The sequence below is a fragment of the Onychomys torridus genome, chromosome 14 (genome assembly GCF_903995425.1).
Source record: "Onychomys torridus chromosome 14, mOncTor1.1, whole genome shotgun sequence".
In the NCBI taxonomy this organism is placed as follows: Eukaryota; Metazoa; Chordata; class Mammalia; order Rodentia; family Cricetidae; genus Onychomys; species Onychomys torridus.
In genome coordinates, this window is record NC_050456.1 from 82,818,376 (window position 1) to 82,837,567 (window position 19,192).

Below are 19,192 nucleotides of genomic sequence, written 5' to 3' on the forward strand. Positions count from 1 at the left end.
ACAGCCGCTTCTAAAATAACCATTCAGAGGTTTATAGTAATTATCAATTGCATGGCCTATGTCAGGCTTCTTGCTAGCTAGCTCTTATAACTTAACCCATTTCTATTAATCTATAAGTTGCCACGTGGCTATGACATTACTGGTCTGCTGGCATCTTGCTGTTCCTTTGGCAGCAGCTGGCGTCCCTTCTTCCTCTCCTTTCTTCTCCCTGTATATCTGCTTGGATTTCCTGCCTGCCTCTAAGCTGCCTTGCCATTGGCCAGTGCAGCTTTATTTATTCACCAATCAGGGCAACACATAATCACAACGTATGGAAAGACATCCCACAGCACCTGTTTTCTTGTGGTTTTCTCACAAGCACTCAGAATTCTCACACGACTCCATTCTTGGACTGTGCACAGTACCCAGTACATAGTAGATGTTTAATACATAGGTGCTAGCTGGATGTAGACTGGAACAGTGCTGCCACTGCTGTCTCTTAGTCTCTCACACATGTGGAGAGCTGTCTTCCAGACTGCCTGCCTTCCAGGTCCAGTGTGGAAGTCACCAGGCCTCAACTCTAGCGTTCTTAGTCAAGAGGCTCCTGTTTCTCTGGATCTTTGAAACACAGGCCCCAGCCAGTGAACTGTGAATCTTTAAATGGCAGCCTGTGGTCATGGTACCTCATGTCTCTGCCCTGGTACCTGCTGGCATTCCAGTTGTGCAGGCTTTGCCAGGTGATCTGGTGTGCGAGGGGCCTCTGCCTGGCTGATGATGAGTGTGTAGCATGAACAAGAAACCATTTTGATTGTGAGCCTCTGGTAGAGGTGTGGGTATGTTTGATATTATTAATAACAGGCTTTGGATTCCCTCTGTGGCTGTCATCTGAGGGACCTAGGGGCAGGATGGCCTATGATAGCAGTGATAATAACCTCCAGGAAAAGGCATGGGGGACAGAGCTTCCGTTCAGAATGCCAGAAAGTTCAGGAGAGAGACGACAGTTCAAAACAATGTTAGTGTTCTTAACTATGTACTAATGGTTAAATAAGGGCTGGGGAGATGGCTTGGGCCGTGGAGCTCTGGCCAAGTGTGAGGACCTGGGTTCATATCCCCAGCACCCACACAAAAGGCCAGGTGTAGCAGTGTATGACTATAATCCCAGGGCTGGGGAAGCAGAGACAGGAGGGTGCCTGGGCAGCCAGTCTAGACACATCAGTGAGCTTGGTGAAAGACTGTCTCAAAAGGTGGGGGGGGGGGAGTGATTGATCACACCTGATGTCAACTTCTAGCCTCTACACTCAAGCGCACAGGTATGCACATCCATACATGTATATACCACATGCACCCAGTGCCTCTATCCTAATTTCTCTGAGAATTTGACTATCAGATATCACTGTACATAGTGCAGTGCGGTATTCAGTACCTCCCTGTTGTGACTGGAATATTCCACTTGGCACAATGTTTAATATGTTCATCCATGCACTAGCATGTGTCAGATTTTCTTTTCTTTTCTTTTTTTTTTTCTTTTTCTTTTTCTTTTTTTCTTTTTTCTTTTTTTTTTTTTTTTTTGAGGCAGGCTCTCACTATGTAGCACTGGCCTGAAACTGGTTCTATAAACCAGGCTGGGCTCAAACTCAGAGACCACCTACCTCTGCCTCCCCAGTGCTGGGGTTAGAGATGCCTTTCATGCCATGCATGTGGGCCATCTCTGTATATCACTGTAGGATTGGTAATCCAGGTCCTTTGCCCATTTCCTAGTTTTCTAGTTCTGGATGTTATTTATCAGATAGAATGAATTTGCTCTGCAGGCTGCCTTTGCACTGTTTACGCAATGTCTTTTGCAAAAAAAAAAAAAAAAAAAAAGTTACTTATTTTTAGTATATGCGCTGCCAAAGTAAGCATAGAAATTATTTTTTTTTCTATCACTTAGTTGTAGAGATCCTGCCGTGTTTAGGCCAGGGTTCAGCCCTTTCATTCTTGGGAAGTCTAATTCACCATGTCATGAATCCCCTGGTTTCTTTTAAGAGCGGGTTGACAGAGGTGACTCTCATATTTATGTTTTCTAACTACCTTGGTAGGTGGCTTAAGAGTCCAGCTTCCTGCTGTCATGTGTAGGAGCTCCCCTTAACACTGTTTCTTGATTAGAATGTTCTTTCTGATAGTGTTGCCCCCTTGACCGTGAGTGGCCGGTTTTCATTCTCCTGTTGGTTTCCATCCATGACAGCGCCACCTGCTGGATCCCAGCAGCTTTGCAGTGTGGGCCGAAGTCAGGCGGGGGATTCTTCCACTCTAGTCTGACTTTCAGATAAAGCCCCGCCAGGTTCTACGTGACGTTTCAAGAGAGGCTTTTCAGCGTTTGCCAGAAACAGCACTGAGATTTTGACCGGATCATATAAAATCTGCAGGTAGCTTTGACCAGTGCAGGCGTCTTGACAAGGCCATGTCTGATCCATGGACAGAGGAGTGTGTGTATTTCCCGTGTCTCAAAAGTCTTCAGATACAGTGTTTTAGTTGGGTTTATGTAAGACTTCCGCCTCGTTGCTCATTTTTTATGCCTTTGTAAATGGAATTGTTTTGTGATTTCTTTGTTGGATTGTTGCTTGTTAGTGGCACATAGTTGCTCTGAGACTTTATGTCCTGGAACGTTACTGTGTATCCCCTAGTGAAGGCTCTCCTGAACATGGGTGTGTTTCGTCCTGACAGATGTGTTTTACTCATTTCCAGCCCAGATAAACTTTATTTATTTATTTATTTTTTAAATCTTGCCTAATTGCTAGAATTTTCAAGGCTATGTTGCAGAGGTGAAAGGAGGCATGCTTAGTTTATCCCTGATCTTTAGACATGTCAGTCTTTGGTTCACCATTGAGAGTAATCATGGATTTTAATATATTGATGCGGTTCCCTTCCATTATTGTTGATTTTGTTTTTCTCAGAGTTTTCTCTGATGATTTTTTTGTATTAGCTGTAATGGTCTCTTCCCCCTTAATTTCAATATAATGCGTTTACATTTCATATGTTAAGCTGTTTTGCATTGTAGCAGCATACCTCGCTTGCTCTTGTGGGCATCTTTTATTGTGTTGCCAATTAAGTTTGCTGGCATTGTGTGAAGGGGTTTGCCTCACGGGGTGTTGCTCTATACTCTTGACCAGTCTTTGTCTGGCTTTGGTATCAGGTAGTGTTCTCCTAGGTAAAGTTAAGGGATGTTTTTTCCTCTTCACCTTTGGAGGAGTTTGAGGATACTCTATGAAGTGTTTTTATCAGAGTTCATCACTGAAACTGTCAGTTTCTGACATTACTTCTGGGGACAGTTTTGATCACTGATCCAAATCCTTACTACCTGTAGGTCTATTCTGGTCTTCTCTTTCTTTATCATTGAGTCTTGGTAGGCAGTATGTTACCAGAATTGTGTTCATTTTATCTATGTGAGCCAAGTTTTGGCATGCGGTCACCTGTAGGTCTCCTAAATTCTTTGTTTTAGAAACCTTTGTAAACTTAATGATAATGTCTCTCCATTTGTTTTCTGATTTTAGTGCCTGAAGATTCCCTGCTTTCAAGTCAGTGAACTGGAAGGCTTGCTAATTTTGTTAATATTTTGAAAAATTAACTTTGTTTTATCACTTATTCTCTGTTGTGATTTTATCCCCGATTTTGTCACGGCTGTAATCCTTAGTAGTCCCTTCTGTCGGCTTTGGGTCCACTTCGCTGTGTGTTTTTCTGGTTCCTTAATGTATGAAGTTAATGATCTTCCTGTTAATTTGCACATTTACAGCTGTGCCTGTCCCAGACAGCGCAGGGTTTGCCATCGTGCACAGATTTGGTTATGTTTGTTTCAAGGAACACAGGTTGAGTATTGCTCATCTGAAATGCTTGAGACCAAAAGCATTTATTTCATTGAGTGTTTGCTTATACATAAAAGCTATTTTGGGGTGGAACTCGAGTCAGAATGCAAAACAAAGCCTTCTGCATATAGGCTGAATATAATTTATTTGTTCATGAAACTATCATGTTAAGCAGAGTGGTGGTGGTGCAGAGGCAGGCGGATCTCTGAGTTTAAGGCCAGCCTGTCTCCAGAGTAAGTTCCAGAACCGCCATGGCTACACAGTGAAACCATGTCTGGGAAAACCAGGAACAAACAAACAAACAAAACAAAACCTATTGTATGATGATGTTATGTGATTTTCCATCATGAAGGACTCAACAAAGTTCGGATTTTGGAGCGTTTCAGGTTTTGGATTTTTGAGATAGGGATACTCAGCTTGTATTTTCTCATCTTTTGTGGTTTCTTCTCTGCCTCATGGGCTGCTTGGGAGAAAGTTTGATTTCTGTTTACCTGAGAACTTGCCTGCTTCCCTGCAATTTCTGACTTCCCATTTTAATTCTACTTGTCAGGAAAGATGGCTTTATGATGTTAGTTATTTAAAATGTATCACATATATTGTTTAGACTAGCATGTGGTCTGGTCTGGATAGTGGATAATTGTATGTGTATACTTGAGAAAAACACATGCTTTGTTGAGTTGTGTTCTTTGTTTCTTCTGGATGGTTTATTGTTGAAGCCTTCTGTTCTGGGCTGCTCACTATTCCATCCTTGTTGAAAGTGAGGTGTTGTCGTCTGGGTCTCGGCAGTGCTGTTCCTCTTTTGCATTTTTGAAGCTTTGGTTTTGGAGCATATATTGGAAAGTGTTACATTGTCTGGGTGAGTTGACCTCGTTTACACTGTCTCTGTAACAGCTTTGTGTGTATGTGTTTTCTGTCTTTTTCTTTCAACAGGATCGGATGTGAGTCTCCTCTAATTAGCATTTAGCTGTATCATTACATGAAATAAAATAAATAAATACATTTTGCAGGGCTGGAGCATAAACCCAGGCCTTAAGCCTGCTAACCAAGAGCTCTGCCACTGAACTGTATCACCAGCATTCTTTTTGAGAGAGGGCTTTGTTAAGTGAGTCACGCTGACCTCAGACTTACTCTGTAGCCTAGGCAGTCCTTTGGTCTTCCTGCTTCAGCCTCTGGAGCAGTTTGAGATTATAGACCTGCCACCAGGCCCTGCATGCCTTTCTTTTATGCTTTCTATGTATCTTTTCTTCTTGAGATGGAGTTTGCACCATGTAGCCCACCCTGACCCTCTTGAGTGCTGGGATTGTAGATGTGTATCAGCACTCTTGGCTCCTTACACCCTTTTCATCTCTCCATCATTACTGCCTTGGTTTATGTTCATTTTCCTCACCTCCCTCCCTACTTCCCTCCCTCCCTCTCTTCTTCCCTCCCTCCCTTCCTTCCTTTCTTTCTTTTGGTTTTTTGAGACAGGGTTGTGGTGCTATTTTGTGTATCAAATAAAGCTTGCCTGAGGATCAGAGGACAGAGCCAGCCACTAGATTAAACAGAGGCCAGGCAGTGGTGGCACACACCTTTAATCCTAGCATTTGGGAGGCAGAGTATTGTTTGAATCTTAGATGGTCTTTTAATTAAAAAAACAAACAAACAAACAAAACCCAGAGCCAGATATCAGGGTGAAAGCTGAAAGATCAAAAAGTCAGAATAGCCAGCTACTAGTTCTCACTTCTAGGAAATCCTCAGCCTAAAGAGAGTGAGTTCCTGTGTCCTCACACCTTATAAACCTTTCTCTGCCCTGCCTTATTACTTTTTGAGATTAAAGATGTGTGTGCTTCCCAAGCAAAGGCTTGAGATCTCAAGTGCTGGGATTAAAGGTGTGTGCTACCACTGCCTGGCTCTGTTTCTCCCCTATACTAGATCAATTTCATGTAGCCCAGGGTGGCCTTTAACTCAGAGATCCAGATGGATCTCTGCCTTCCGAGTGATAGGATTAAAGGTGTGTGCCACCACTGCCTGACCTCTGTCTAATCTAGTGGCTGGTGCTGTCCTCTGATCCTTGGGCAAATTTATTAGGGTATACAATGTATTACCACAGCAGAGATCTGTCTGGATCTCTGTGAGTTCAAAGCCACCCTGGACTACATAAGATTGACTCAGTCTAGGAGAGAAACAGAGCCAGGCAGTGGTGGCACACACTTTTAATCCCAGCACTTGAGATCTCATGCCTTTGCTACCAGTATTTGGGAAGCACACACACCATTAATCCCAGCACTAGGAGGGAAGTGAAATGGCTGGGCAGAGAAAGGCATGTAAGGTATGAGGAGACAGGAACTAGAGCCTTTTTGGCTGAGGACTCAGGGGCTTTCAGTCAGAGGATTCTTGGAGATAGAATCTTGCCTTCCATTTGGCCTGAGTATTGTATAGTGGTGAGACGTTTCTCTAGTGGCTTATTTCTTTGTCTCTCTGATCTTTCAATATTTACCCCAATATCTGGCTCAGGGTTTTTTTAAAGACCAATTTAAGATTCCTGCAACACAGGGTTTCTCTGTGTATCCCTGGTTGTCCTTGGCTTTTCTATGTAGACCAGAATGGCCTCAAACTCACAGAGATCCGCCTGCCTCTGCCTCCCAGTTGCTGCGACTAAAGGCATGTGCCACCACTCCCTGGCTCACACTTCTTTAGTGCTTTCTATAGATGTTTTCTGTGGTTCTGACCACTATAGATAGCATCCTATATTGTAATAGTTTAATAGTAATTTAATATCATTAATAAAAATGCAGTGTTTTGTCTGGGGTGAATTGCTCAACAATACTCCTTAGTTCCTATAGTTCTTTGTGCTTGTTTTTTGCTTCTTAAGGGGAAGCACAGTATCTGAATCTCCATGGGGATAGTTTCAGCCCATTTATTTCTTCTTTTGAGTCAGTTCCCATTTCTTTGTATGTTTTGGGCAAATATGATCCAAGTTGTTGGGATTCTGCCGCACTCACCACACTCCAGCTGCATGACCACAGCTGCATGACCACACATGCCAGTTCAGGAGCTAGGCGAGGGGTCTTGGCGTCTTACATCATCCGTGTGTGCTAGTGATTATGTGGTGTTGTCACACAATTTGCACATGCGTGGTATAGCTTCATAAGCCCACCTGTGCCTTAAAGAGCTGGACACAGACCCCCCCCCCCCACCTCCTCTCTCTGTTCTGATCTCTCTGCCCCCCATCTGTCGCTCTCCCTCTCTCTGCTCTCTGCACATGCTTCCCCGAGGCCTGGTTCTTTTGTCCCCCTACTTCCTCTTCCTCTGATACTGGGTTTTATCGTGGCTGTGACCTTTCCGTGTGGTAACCAGTGCCGCATATCATTCTTACACAAGTTCTTAGAGAAATATGGCCCATTTGCCTTCCAGCTCATTCTGAATAGTGATGTCTATCTTGTCGCACATTCCCATTACCAAGCAGGTTTTCAGAACTGGAGCAAGAGCTACTAGATGAAAATATGTTTCATTCCCTTTCCTTTAATTACCAGGACCCTGGAAGATTCAGACATGGGATTTTTAGCATCTTCTGTGTTGCCTGGTCACTGCATTCATACTCCCCCACCCTTGCATCTGTGACTCTTTATGCAAGAATGTTTGAAGTGTTTGTTCATTCTTTATCAGTAAAAGCTCGGGAGTCAGATATCAGGGTAAGAACTTGAACAAAGAAACAGCAGAGAAGTGACCAGTGACAACCTTTCTCTCTCCTTTCTTGATCCAAAAAAAGGGACAAGAATTATTTATTATTATTATTATTATTATTATTATTATTATTATTATTATTTTGGTTTGTTGAGACAGGGTTTCTCTGTGTAGTTTTGGTGCCTGTCCTGGATCTTACCCTGTAGACAAGGCTAGCCTCTCACTCACAGAGATCCGCCTGGCTCAGCCTCCCGAGTGCTAGGATTAAAGGCATGTGGCACCACCACCCAGCTGTGGGACTCTTTCTATGCCCTACCCTACTACTCCTGTGTCTCTCTATATGTCCTCAGTCCTCCAAAACCTCTATGGCTAATTTGGTCAGCTAGTAGATAGCTCTGCCCTCTGATTCAAAGTAAACTTTATTGTCAGTCTTGTGTGTGTCAGAGTGTGATCAAAATATCCCACAAGTGTTAGTGATAATTTATCCTGTTTGTGGCAGATCTTTGGTGCAACTTTTTTCTTTAAATTTTAAGAAAGAAGTTGTATGAGGGTCACATTGATGATGTCCTCCTTGATGGGTTACTCCTGAACTCTACATCTGATTGACAGCATCAGCTGCCTTTCTTCCACAGCCAGCTTCTCACTTCATTGGCAGGACCTTTTTCTCTGATGTGTGGTGCCCTCACCCGCACCCCTACCCTTCCAGTACTTTGTAATGTTATACACTAGGATCCATTTCTGGGTGACCTGTGTTCACCTGTACTGTATATCTATGTCTTACGGTTTCTGTTGCTGCAATGAAACACCATGACCAAAAGGCAAGTTGGGGAGGAAAGGGTTTATTTGGGTTATACTTCAGCACTGCTGTTCGTTACTGAAGGAAGCCAGGATAGGAACTCAAACAGGGCAGGATCCTGGAGGCAGGAGCTGATGCAGAGGCCATGGAGGGGAGTTGCTTATTGACTTGCTTCCCCTGGCTTGCTCAGCCCACCTTCTTGTAGAACCCAAGACCAGCCGCTCAGGTATGGCACCACCCACCATGGGCTGGGGCCTCCCCCACTGATCACTAATTGAGAAAATGCCTTACAGGCTGGATCTCAAGGAGGCATTTCCTCAACTGAGGCTCCTTCCTCTGATGACTCTAACTTGTGTCAAGTTGACACACAAAACCAGCCAGTACAATATATTTTTCCTTATTCATTAAGGTTTAATTCAAGACAGTTTGCCATTTTAGTGTGTAGTTCTGTGAGTTTTGGCATACATCCCTAGCTGTGTAAGTCTCTGAAATTCCCTGTTGCCTTTTAAAGCCCTCATGTCTATCCCTAAGTAGTTGTTGATGTGTACTGTCTCTAGTTTTTCCTTTTCCACATCATTTCAGTGGAGTCATGCAGGATGCAGCCCATTTCACTTGACATAGTGCACTTGAGATTTGTGTGGGTTGTGTGTCAGATTTATCCTTTTTTAAAAATAGTTGTGTCGTGTTCTTTTGTCTAGATAAATATCAAATTTTCTTTATTCCTCATTGATTTGCGTTGTCTCGTGGTTTTGAAATACAAACAAGTGTGAGCACGTGTGGGATTGTTGGGTTGATGGTAAATGAATGTTTGACTTTATTGTTAAAAACTGTCAATTGTTTTGCAGAGTGGCTCTACCTTTGCACGCCATGCTGCAGCATGTGGGGCTGATGAAGCACGAAATGGCCTCCTGCATGGTTTGTCTCTGTGTACTTTTAGTTCCCCATCCTTCATGAGTGACATTTGCCACTGCTCATGTGCTCACCTCCCGCCTGTGCCTTTGACAGGTTTTCTGCTCAGACCTTTTGCCTATGTTTTCTTTGGGCTGTTTTCTTGTTACTGAGTTTTGAGGGTTCTTTATTTTTTTCTGGGTGTAGGTCCTTATCAAGTATATGACCTGCACATGTTTCTCCCAGCCCATGACTCTCTTCATTTCATTTTCTTATCTGCTTTTTCCCTTTGTTTTCCTGAACCAAAATCCACAAGGTAATCAAGATTGGCCTGGAATTTGCTGTGTAGCCTCATCTGGTCTTGAACTCTCATGATCTTCCTGTTCCAGCCTGATGAGTGGTGGGGTTATATGTGTACACCACAGCTACATAGCCCCCTTTTGAAGAGCACAAGTTTTGTTGTAATTCATGAATTATTAAAATTTGAGCTTGGAGATGGTTCGGGTGGTCAAGTAGACCCAAGTTTGATGCCCAGAACGTATGTAAAAAAGCCATGAATGGTGGCACACACCTGTAATCCTAGTGCTGGGGAGGCCAAGGCTCCCTGGGCCTTGCTGGACAGCCAGTCTAGCTGAATAGGTGAGTGCCAGTTTCAGTGAGACTCTCAGATGAGATTGAGGTGATTGGCCTCCACCTGCATATATACCCACAAACATACACAAATGTGTGCGCATGCACACACACACACACACACACACACACACACACACACGCTCATGCAAACGCACAAAATAAATACATAGAATCTTCATTGTGCTTCTGATTCTGTTTATTTTATTTTATTTAAATATTTATTTATTTATTATGTATACAGTGTTCTGCCTGCATGCCAGAAGAGGGCGCCAGATCTCATTACGGATGGTTGTGAGCCACCATGTGGGTCCTGGGAACTGAACTCAGGACCTCTGGAAGAACAGCCAGTGCTTTTAACTGCTGAGCCATCTCTCCAGCCCCTGATTCTGTTTTAATAACTTACCCCACCTTGTTTTCTTCTAGAAGTTTGAGGAGTTTAGGAACTGATCTTTCTCTCCCTTTCAACCTCTTTCCTTTTCTCTTTTATTCTCTTGTCTTTTCAGGGGCGGGGCCTTTGTTGTCCTGGCTGCTTCCAGCCGGAACCCCTGGGACTTTGAAGTGCTTGTGATTGAGCATGCCTCCACAGCCTAGGTTTATACTGAGCTCTGTGACCCACATTTGCGTCAGTTCTTGGAAACTGTGAGATGTGCTTCTTATATACCAACTAGTTTATTTGTATAAGATTTGAAGGAATTACTGTGTTTGCATTGGGCATGGTCACATGCACCTTTAATCCAGCACTCTAGAGGCAGAGGCAGGTGGATCTCTGAGTGTGAGGCCCACCTGGCCCAGTTACAGGCTGGGTGGGCCTACACAGTGAGACTGTCTCACCGCGCTCCAACAACAAAAAAAGAAAGAAAAGAAAAGAAAAGTAGAAGATGCCATACCTTGGCCTTGGTGGTGGGTCGAGGGGAATCTGAAGCTTCTCTATGCCGTATTTCTTCATACGTGCAGGACTCTCCGCCTTACAGAATGGGTCCTGTTAGCCGGGTGCTTTGACTTTGTGAGGAGCGTGCTAAGGTGGAGCCTGTTTCCAGGTGAAATGCTCACTCACATTCCTGGAGTACGGAACATTTCATGAGGCTGTATCAGCATCAGGCCGTAATTAATCAGCTTTAAAGGAGGATCTTACTATTTTCCTCTGATGAGCACGGGCAGGGGTGCTGCTCGGGTGGCGGGTGCTTCCCTGGCACACACAGAGCTCTGTGTTTACTCCTCAACACTGCACAGAGCCTGTTGGGGCACGCCTGTAGTCCCAGGACTGGAGAGGTGGAGGGAGGGGGATCTGAAGTCAAAGGCATCTGAGGTACATGAGATACCCCCCCCCACCCCACACCATATTAAGAAAGAAAATAGTAATAGATGATGAATATGTTCCCCATGGCTAGGTGGTGTAGTTTAGTATAGGGAGGGTAAATTTAAGTATCTGAGATGTAGAAAAGCTAAGCCTTAATTAAAATTATACTTGTATGATATAAAAGTTTAATGATGCCTTACATTGATTTATTTTCAGAAATAAATACCTGACTGGAAGCCAGCTGGCACTTTGAGGCATGTTGATAGTTTGTTTCTTTTTGTAAATGGAACTTCAGTTAAGACTTGAGTTGGCAGGAGCCAGGGTGGTATGGAACCCTCCTCTACGGCAGTTGGTAACGCTGTGACCCTTTAATACAGTGCCTCATGTTGTGGTGGCCCCCAACCATAAAATTATTTTCGTTGATACTTTATAACTAATTTGCTGCTGTTATGAATTGTAATGTAAATATCTGTGTTTTCTGATGGTCTTATGTGACCCCCACATTGAGAACCACTGCTCTAAAGCATTCCTCTGTTGTAGGGATGCTGGGAAGGGGCACTTGGTGAGAAGCAGAACTTAGCAGGTTTTCTCAGTACTCCTTAGGATGCAGCAGAGCTGGACTCCGTCCTGGGCTCTCAGGTAACTGCTGTGGTTTGGAATCTGAGTACTGGGGCTTGATGGTGGCTATGGAGTCCTGCAGCTGAACCCTGGCTCATGTGCAGTGTATCTGAACCTGCCTTCCAGGAGCAGGTTGGGTTCTCAGCCCACATGCATCTGAAGTGTTGGGAGCATTAGACTGGGCTGTCGCGGACCCCCCCCCCCTTTCAAATTTGTCTTTTATTGATGTTTTTTAATTATGGTAAAGTGAGTGATGGTAGAAAGCAGAAAGGTATATAAGGCGTGATGGCCAGAAACTAGAAGCATTTGGCTGGTTAAGCTTTTAGGCTTTTGAGCAGCAGTTCAGCTGAGATCCATTCTGAACGAGGACTCAGAGGCTTCCAGTCTGAGGAAACGGGATCAGCTGAAAAAGGGATCAGGAACTGGAAAAGTGAGGAAGCTGTGGCTTGTTCTGCTTCTCTGATCATCTAGCTTTCACCCCAATACCTGGCCTTGTGTTTTATTTTATTAGTAAGACCCTTTAAGATTCCTGCTACACTCCAGAACTCTTCCTGTGTGACTAAAACTGTATCTATTCAGCCACTTTTCTACTTACCATACCCATCATGCAGCCACTTAGCATTTGTTCTTTTTGCAACCAGCCTATTTAACTTAGCATGTAACTGTGAGCCAGATTTCTTTCCTTTCTAAGGTTGAATAATGTCCTGTATTATGTAGGACGGCCTGTGTTTGATCATTTGATGACCCATTGAAGAAGATAACTGCCTGACTTGACAACTGAATATGCTGCTTTGAACAAAGGAAAGAAAAATTTTAAATGTTTGATTAGCAACAGAGAACTGGGTTTCATTGTGACATTTCCATACATGTATTCATATATACATTTTTACCCCCTCACCATCCCCACCATCCCCCATCCCCACACTCACCTCCTCACCATCCCCCATCCCCACACTCACCTCTTCACCATCCCCCATCCCACACTCACCTCCCCACCATCCCCCATCCCACACTCACCATCCCCCATCCCCACACTCACCATCCCCCATCCCCACTCACCTCCCCACCATCCCCACACTCACCTCCCCACCATCCCGCATCCCCACACTCACCATCCCCCATCCCCACACTCACCTCCCCACCATCCCCCATCCCCACACTCACCTCCTCACCATCCCCCATCCCCACACTCACCTCCTCACCATCCCCCATCCCCACACTCACCATCCCCCATCCCCACACTCACCTCCCCACCATCCCCCATCCCCACACTCACCATCCCCCATCCCCACACTCACCTCCCCACCATCCCCCATCCCCACACTCACCATCCCCCATCCCACACTCACCTCCTCACCATCCCCCATCCCCACTCACCTCCCCACCATCCCCCATCCCCACACTCACCTCCCCACCATCCCCCATCCCCACACTCACCATCCCCCATCCCCACACTCACCTCCCCACCATCCCCACACTCACCATCCCCCATCCCCACACTCACCTCCCCACCATCCCCACACTCACCATCCCCCATCCCCACACTCACCATCCCCCATCCCCACACTCACCATCCCCCATCCCCACACTCACCTCCCCACCATCCCCCATCCCCACACTCACCATCCCCCATCCCCACACTCACCTCCTCACCATCCCCCATCCCCACACTCACCATCCCCCATCCCCACACTCACCATCCCCCATCCCCACACTCACCATCCCCCATCCCCCATCCCACACTGGCTTCCTCTCCCCGGGCCCTTCCTCCTCTCAAGCAGCTCCCACTCAGATGACAGATTTCTCCTCTCTTGTTTCCCCTCCTGCTAGACCTCTTCTTTTCTTTCATAGTCATGTTCCTACTTTTATGCACTATCTATCTAGATATGAATCTGTGTGTAGACAGAAAACATGTGTTTGTCATTCTGACTGGCTAATTCTGATTAACACAATTATTTTCAATTCTGCTCCTTTCCCCACACATGTGATAGTTTCCTTCTTTGTTAGAATCAAATAAAACTGTGTGTCTGTACCAAATGCTGCGTATCTACTCATCTGTTGATCAACTTCTAGGCTGGTTCCGTCTTGTCTGTTATGGACAGTGTAGCAGTAAATGTAGTGTGTGATATTGTGTTCCACTGACTGAGTTGTCCGAGTATGCACCCAGGGGTTGCCGGCTAGGTCATATGGTTATCTCATTTGTACGATTTTGACCTATGGTGGCTATCTATGCAGGCTACATTCCCACCAGCAATGAGTAAGATGCCTCTTGGCCACATCCTTCCCAGCATGACTGGGATGAAATAAAAACTTTAAAGCAGTTTTAGCTTACATTTCCTTCTTGTCTAAGGACTTTGGGCAGTTTGACAGGTCTCCAGATACCCTCTGCATTTGTTCTTGGAGAGCTATCCAGTTCATTAGCCCATTTATTGATTAGATGATTGGCTTTTTGGGATTCCTATAGATTCTGATTCTTAATTTCCTGTCAGATGTATAGTTGGCAAAGACATTGCCGTCTTTGTATACTGTCCCTTCATTGTACAGAAATCTTAATGTTTTATAATCCCAATTGTTAGAAAGCCCTTACCTACACCTGTGTCTTGAAATGTTTTGCTTCCGTTTTCCTCTAGCAGTTTCAGAATTTCTTACTGGGTCTTTGATCCATTTGGATTGATTTTTATGCAGGCTAAGAGACAATGAGTTCTGTTTTCATTCTTTCACATGAGGGTACACTATTATTGAAGAGGCTCCCCCACACACACCCACACCCCACCAGTGAATGTTTTTGGTGCCTTTCTTGTAGCTGTGTGGGTTTGTTTCTGCGGTTCTGGTCTACTGGTCGTCTGTGTCTGTGCTGGTACTCTGTAGGTGTTTGTTAGTGTGACTCGTAGTGTTGTCTGAGGTCAGGGACTGGCCGCTCCTGTCTTGCTGCTGTTTGTGCTTTGTCTATTTGGGGTCTTTTGTGCTTCTGTTTGAGCACTGGGGTTGGGGTTTTGTTCTTTTTTTAGTTTTGTGAGGCTTGCATGGCATCGAATCTGTAAACTGCTCTTTCTAATATATTATTTTTTTCTGCCAATTTATGAGTATGGGAGGTCTTTTTATCTTGTAGTGTCTTCAGTTTTTTTTTTTTCTTCAGTGTGTAATGATTTTTTTTTTTTTTTTTACGTGTTTTGCATCTCCTCAGCTAGGTTTATTTTTAGGTCTTGTTCTTCCTGGTGTGTGTGTGTTTAGTTCATTGCTGGCATGTAGAAAAGCCACTAATTAATTTCTTTATATGTTGTTTTTTTTACCCTGCTTAAAATGTTTATGAGCACTAAGTGATTTCTGGCGGAATGTTTAGGGCCTTTTAAGTATAGGATCATATTATCAGCACGTTCGGGTAGTTTAGTTTCTTTGGTTCCTCTTTATATCCCTGTTATTTCTGTTGTCTTACTGTTCTAGCTTGGCTTTAGACACTAAATGGATTTAGAATGGAGAGAATGGGTACCCTTGTATCATTCCTAGACTTACAGGAACTACTCCATGTTTATGGAGTAAAATGTTGATGTATGTTCTTATTCCTAGGCCTTTTATCATGAAGGGATGTTGAATTTTGTCAGAGGTCTTTTTGTTGATTGTCTGTTGAGGTAATCCTAAATTTTTTGTCCTTTAAGTGTATTTATGTGCTGTATGACATTTGATGGTTTGCATATATTGATTTGCATATCCTTACACTCCTGGAATGAAGTAGTTCGATCATAGTATGTGATTTCCTTTCCTCCTCTCTGTTTTACTTATTTTAATTTTTTATTAATTGATTATTTTATGCATTGAATGTATTTTGATCATATTTACTCCCACACTTTCCAGATAGACTCCCCACTCCCTTCAACTTCATGTCCAATTTACACCCCTCCTAGAGGCATGGATGTGGGGCCATCCACTGGAACAGGCCAACCTACCAGGGCCGTACCCCTAATGAAAACTGACTCTGCCTTCCCTAGAAGCAGCCAGTTGTTACTAGCTTCTGGGCCAGTGGGGGACTGGTGGCTCCCACTCCCCCTGCCCCCAGTCTCCACTTGCATGCTGAATAGCTTGATCTTATGCTGTGAGTTCATGAGTACAGGGACACTAGAAGACACTATTTGCCCCAATTCTTCCCAACCTCTGGCTCTTAAAAGTCTCCCTGCCCCCTCTTCCACACTGTTCCCTGCATCTGATGTTGTGTGTCCCCCATAGGCTCACATGTTTTGACATTGGGTTCCCAGTTGGCGTCACTGTTTGGAAAGCTATGGATCCTTTAGGAGGGTTGGTAGAGGAAGCTGGTCACTGGGGGTGGGCTTTGAGAGTTGATAGCATTCCCGTCTTCCTGTTCTCTCTGTCTTTGCTTCATGTTTGTGGTTGAAGATGTGATCTCTTAGCTTCCTGCTCTGGTTACCTGCTGCCATGCCTACCCTGCCATTTTGGACTCTTCCTCTGAGACCATAAGCCTAAATGAATATTTTTCTTCCTTAAGTTGCATTTGGTCATGATATTTTATCACAGCAACAGAAAAGGAACTAATGCAAATATAGATGTTCCATTTCAGCCGAGCACCCCTTAGGTCCCTCAACCTTCCCAATGCTACAACCCCTTGGTCCTGCTTTATAACTGTAATTTTTGCTGCTATTATGAATGTAATGTAAATATCTGATATGCAGGGTATGTGATATGGAATCCCCAAAGGGGTTGAGAACCACTGCCTTAGACACTTAACTGTCTGCACTTTGACCAGTTGTGAGTTTCTTTGTTGACTACCATCCACTGCACAAAGAAGCCTCGATGTGGACCAAGAGCTGTACTAATCTACAGTTATAGAGAAATGTATTCAGAAGGCAGTTTGGTGCCATGTCCATTTATTTAGTGGAAAAATAGTAAGCTTACCTCTGTGCCCTGTGAGCTCCCATCTTACTGCTCCCTTATTCTTGAATTTGGTTTGCACAATTTTATGGAGAATTGTATCTGTGTCCATTAAGGATATTGGTCTGTTTGTTGCTGTGTCCTTATCTAGTTTGGGTTTCAAGACACATTGGCTTCATAGAGTGAGTTTGGTCACATCCCTTCCCCTTCTGTTGTGGGAAACATGAGCATCGTGTTGAGTCATCCACACCTAACAAGTCAATCAGATCCAGGACTTCTTTTTGGCTCTTACTGCTATAGTTTCCTTGCTTGGTGTTTAAATGGTTTTTAATCTTCTTAATGGCTGGTCTATGAGGCTAGGAATTTATCAATTAGAATTCTTCTACATTGTCTAATTTTTTAGGATATAACTTTTAAAGATATTTCCTAATGATCCCCTGAATCGCATTGGAATCTATTGTAATTCCCCCTTTTTGTCTTTGACCTTACTAATTTGGACCTTTGTTATTGTTAGATTAACAGAGGAATTGAATTTAGGGCCTTATATGTCCTAGGCAAACACTATACTATACACTGAGTCCCAGCCTTGCCTATAAGTTGGTAAGTTAAGACTGTTTGTGTTGCAGACTTTATTGGAAGAGGTTTGCCAAGACCCATAATGTTGCCAGTTGTTTTTCTCCTTGGTTGGATTACGGTTTGCTCTGCTCCTGGCACCCCACTTTCCACCCACCTCCAGTTAGTATTTAGGGCTCCCTGGTTTCCTGTGTTTGCTATAATGATTTCCTTTTCGGCTGTCCCAGGCTCATCTGTTCTTCTCAGTGTTCTCGTGATTGACAGTGTCTTCTTCTGTGTGTGATATCCCTTTAAGCATTGAATGCTTTCTTAGCTTGGTCATGTGCTGCCTTAATTTGTGTCATAGTCAATTTAAAAGATAACTTAGGTGGTGGGTATGGTTCTCTTGGTTGGCAGTTACTCACTTTCATGGCATAAAATGTCCCATGCTTGTCTGGTTTTGAGGGTTGCTGATGAGAAAGGTCTGATGTTACTCTTGCTTTTATTAGTGCCCCCCCCCCAACTTCTCATGTTGGTTATTTACTTTGTTGTTGTTTTAAATCTTGAGTATATGTGTAGAAACATTTATCTTCATGTCAGTTCAATTTGAATTTCTAAATGTTAGGGTTTCTCTTTCCTTGGATTATGTTATTAACTCCATCAACCATTTTCTACGCCTTCCCTTCTTCCCTATGGATGGGTGTCTCTCCCCCTCTTCTACCCCCCCATGTGTGGGTGTGAGTGTGTGGGGGAATTGAATTTAGGGCCTTATATGTCCTAGGCAAGCACTATACACTGAGTCCCAGCCTTGTCCATGGAGTCTTAAGTCTCATCTCTTGATTGGATCTTAGAGGTCTTTCATGTTGCGATCATGCTTGTTTATTTAATTCTTCACTGATATTTGAGCGCGGTATTGCCTCATTCTCCATTCCAGGTCTCTTTCTTCTGCTCAGGTGAGCCTGTGATTTTGCTTTTAACTATGTGTCTTATTTGATTCATTGGGTCTTTAATTTCTATGATTTATTTTTCAAGATCTCAATGTCTTCGCCTCATTTCTTCATGAGGCTGCTGTTTTTAATCCTCACTGCTGATTCTCTCACCCAAGATGCTGACTTCCCTCCTGTGTTTCTAGCTTGCCTTCCCAAAGCCTGGATTGATCTCCTTATGCCACCATCTGCTTGTTTAGACTGTCTTTGAGTTAGTGTTCATTTGGTTGTGAACTTTGGAGCTCGTCATTGGTGCTTTGATCGCACAGGACTTTGAATTCACTGGTTGAGAAGTCTCGACTTTTTGGAGGTGTCATGTTGCCTACTTGTTCATGTTGCCTACTTGTTCATGTTCCTTGTGTTTGTATGTTGCGCTTTGTGAATGGGTTGGTGTGGATTTCTCATCTGATTTTATTTGGGGATTTTCATAGTGAGCAGCCCACTTGAGAAGTCTCCACCCCAGCACCACTCAGGAGACAACAGGCTCCCGTGGTAGCAATAATTAAATTGTAAAGACAGACTTCCACTTAAAATCCACTAAAGCCCATTAATGTGTCTCCAATAACCATACAACAGAAGCAGTCACAACCAATAGAGAGTGTGGTATGAAGTTTAGAATTATATAGGGTAAAGGTGGAAGTAGTAAATGAATGTAATAAATATAGGGCATGGAAATGGAAAATAGGGAAATAAGGCCCAAGCAAAGGAAGAATAAAGAGAAGTGGAGAGTATTATGAAGAAAAGGAGAAAATCAAGAGATTGGAAAAGAAGAGTCTAAAAATTCCACATAATGACAAATTTGTAGCCAAAAATTAAGGAAGAATAAGGAGAGAAATAAAAACATGAATCCCTTAAATAAGAGGGGAGGGATGTCTCATTTGAGAATAGTGTCTTCCATGCCTGTGTGCAGACCTGAGCTCAGAGCCCCAGCACACATATGAAAGACTTTAGAGGACAAACCAGGCCTCAGGGATGGGATGGCTCCCTTGTGACTATTGGCTGCACAAGAATGAGGACCTGGGTTTGGATCCCAGGTGTCCCACTGTGGTGGCTAGTACCTATA

The 19,192-nt window shown here is 43.9% G+C and overlaps 1 protein-coding gene across 1 annotated transcript in view; it reads left to right on the forward strand.

Annotated features, from left to right (window-relative positions):
- Cdca7l (cell division cycle associated 7 like) overlaps positions 1–19,192 on the forward strand; it is a 40,172-nt gene that overhangs the window by 7,693 nt on the left and 13,287 nt on the right. The gene's annotated exons all lie outside the window — the stretch shown is intronic.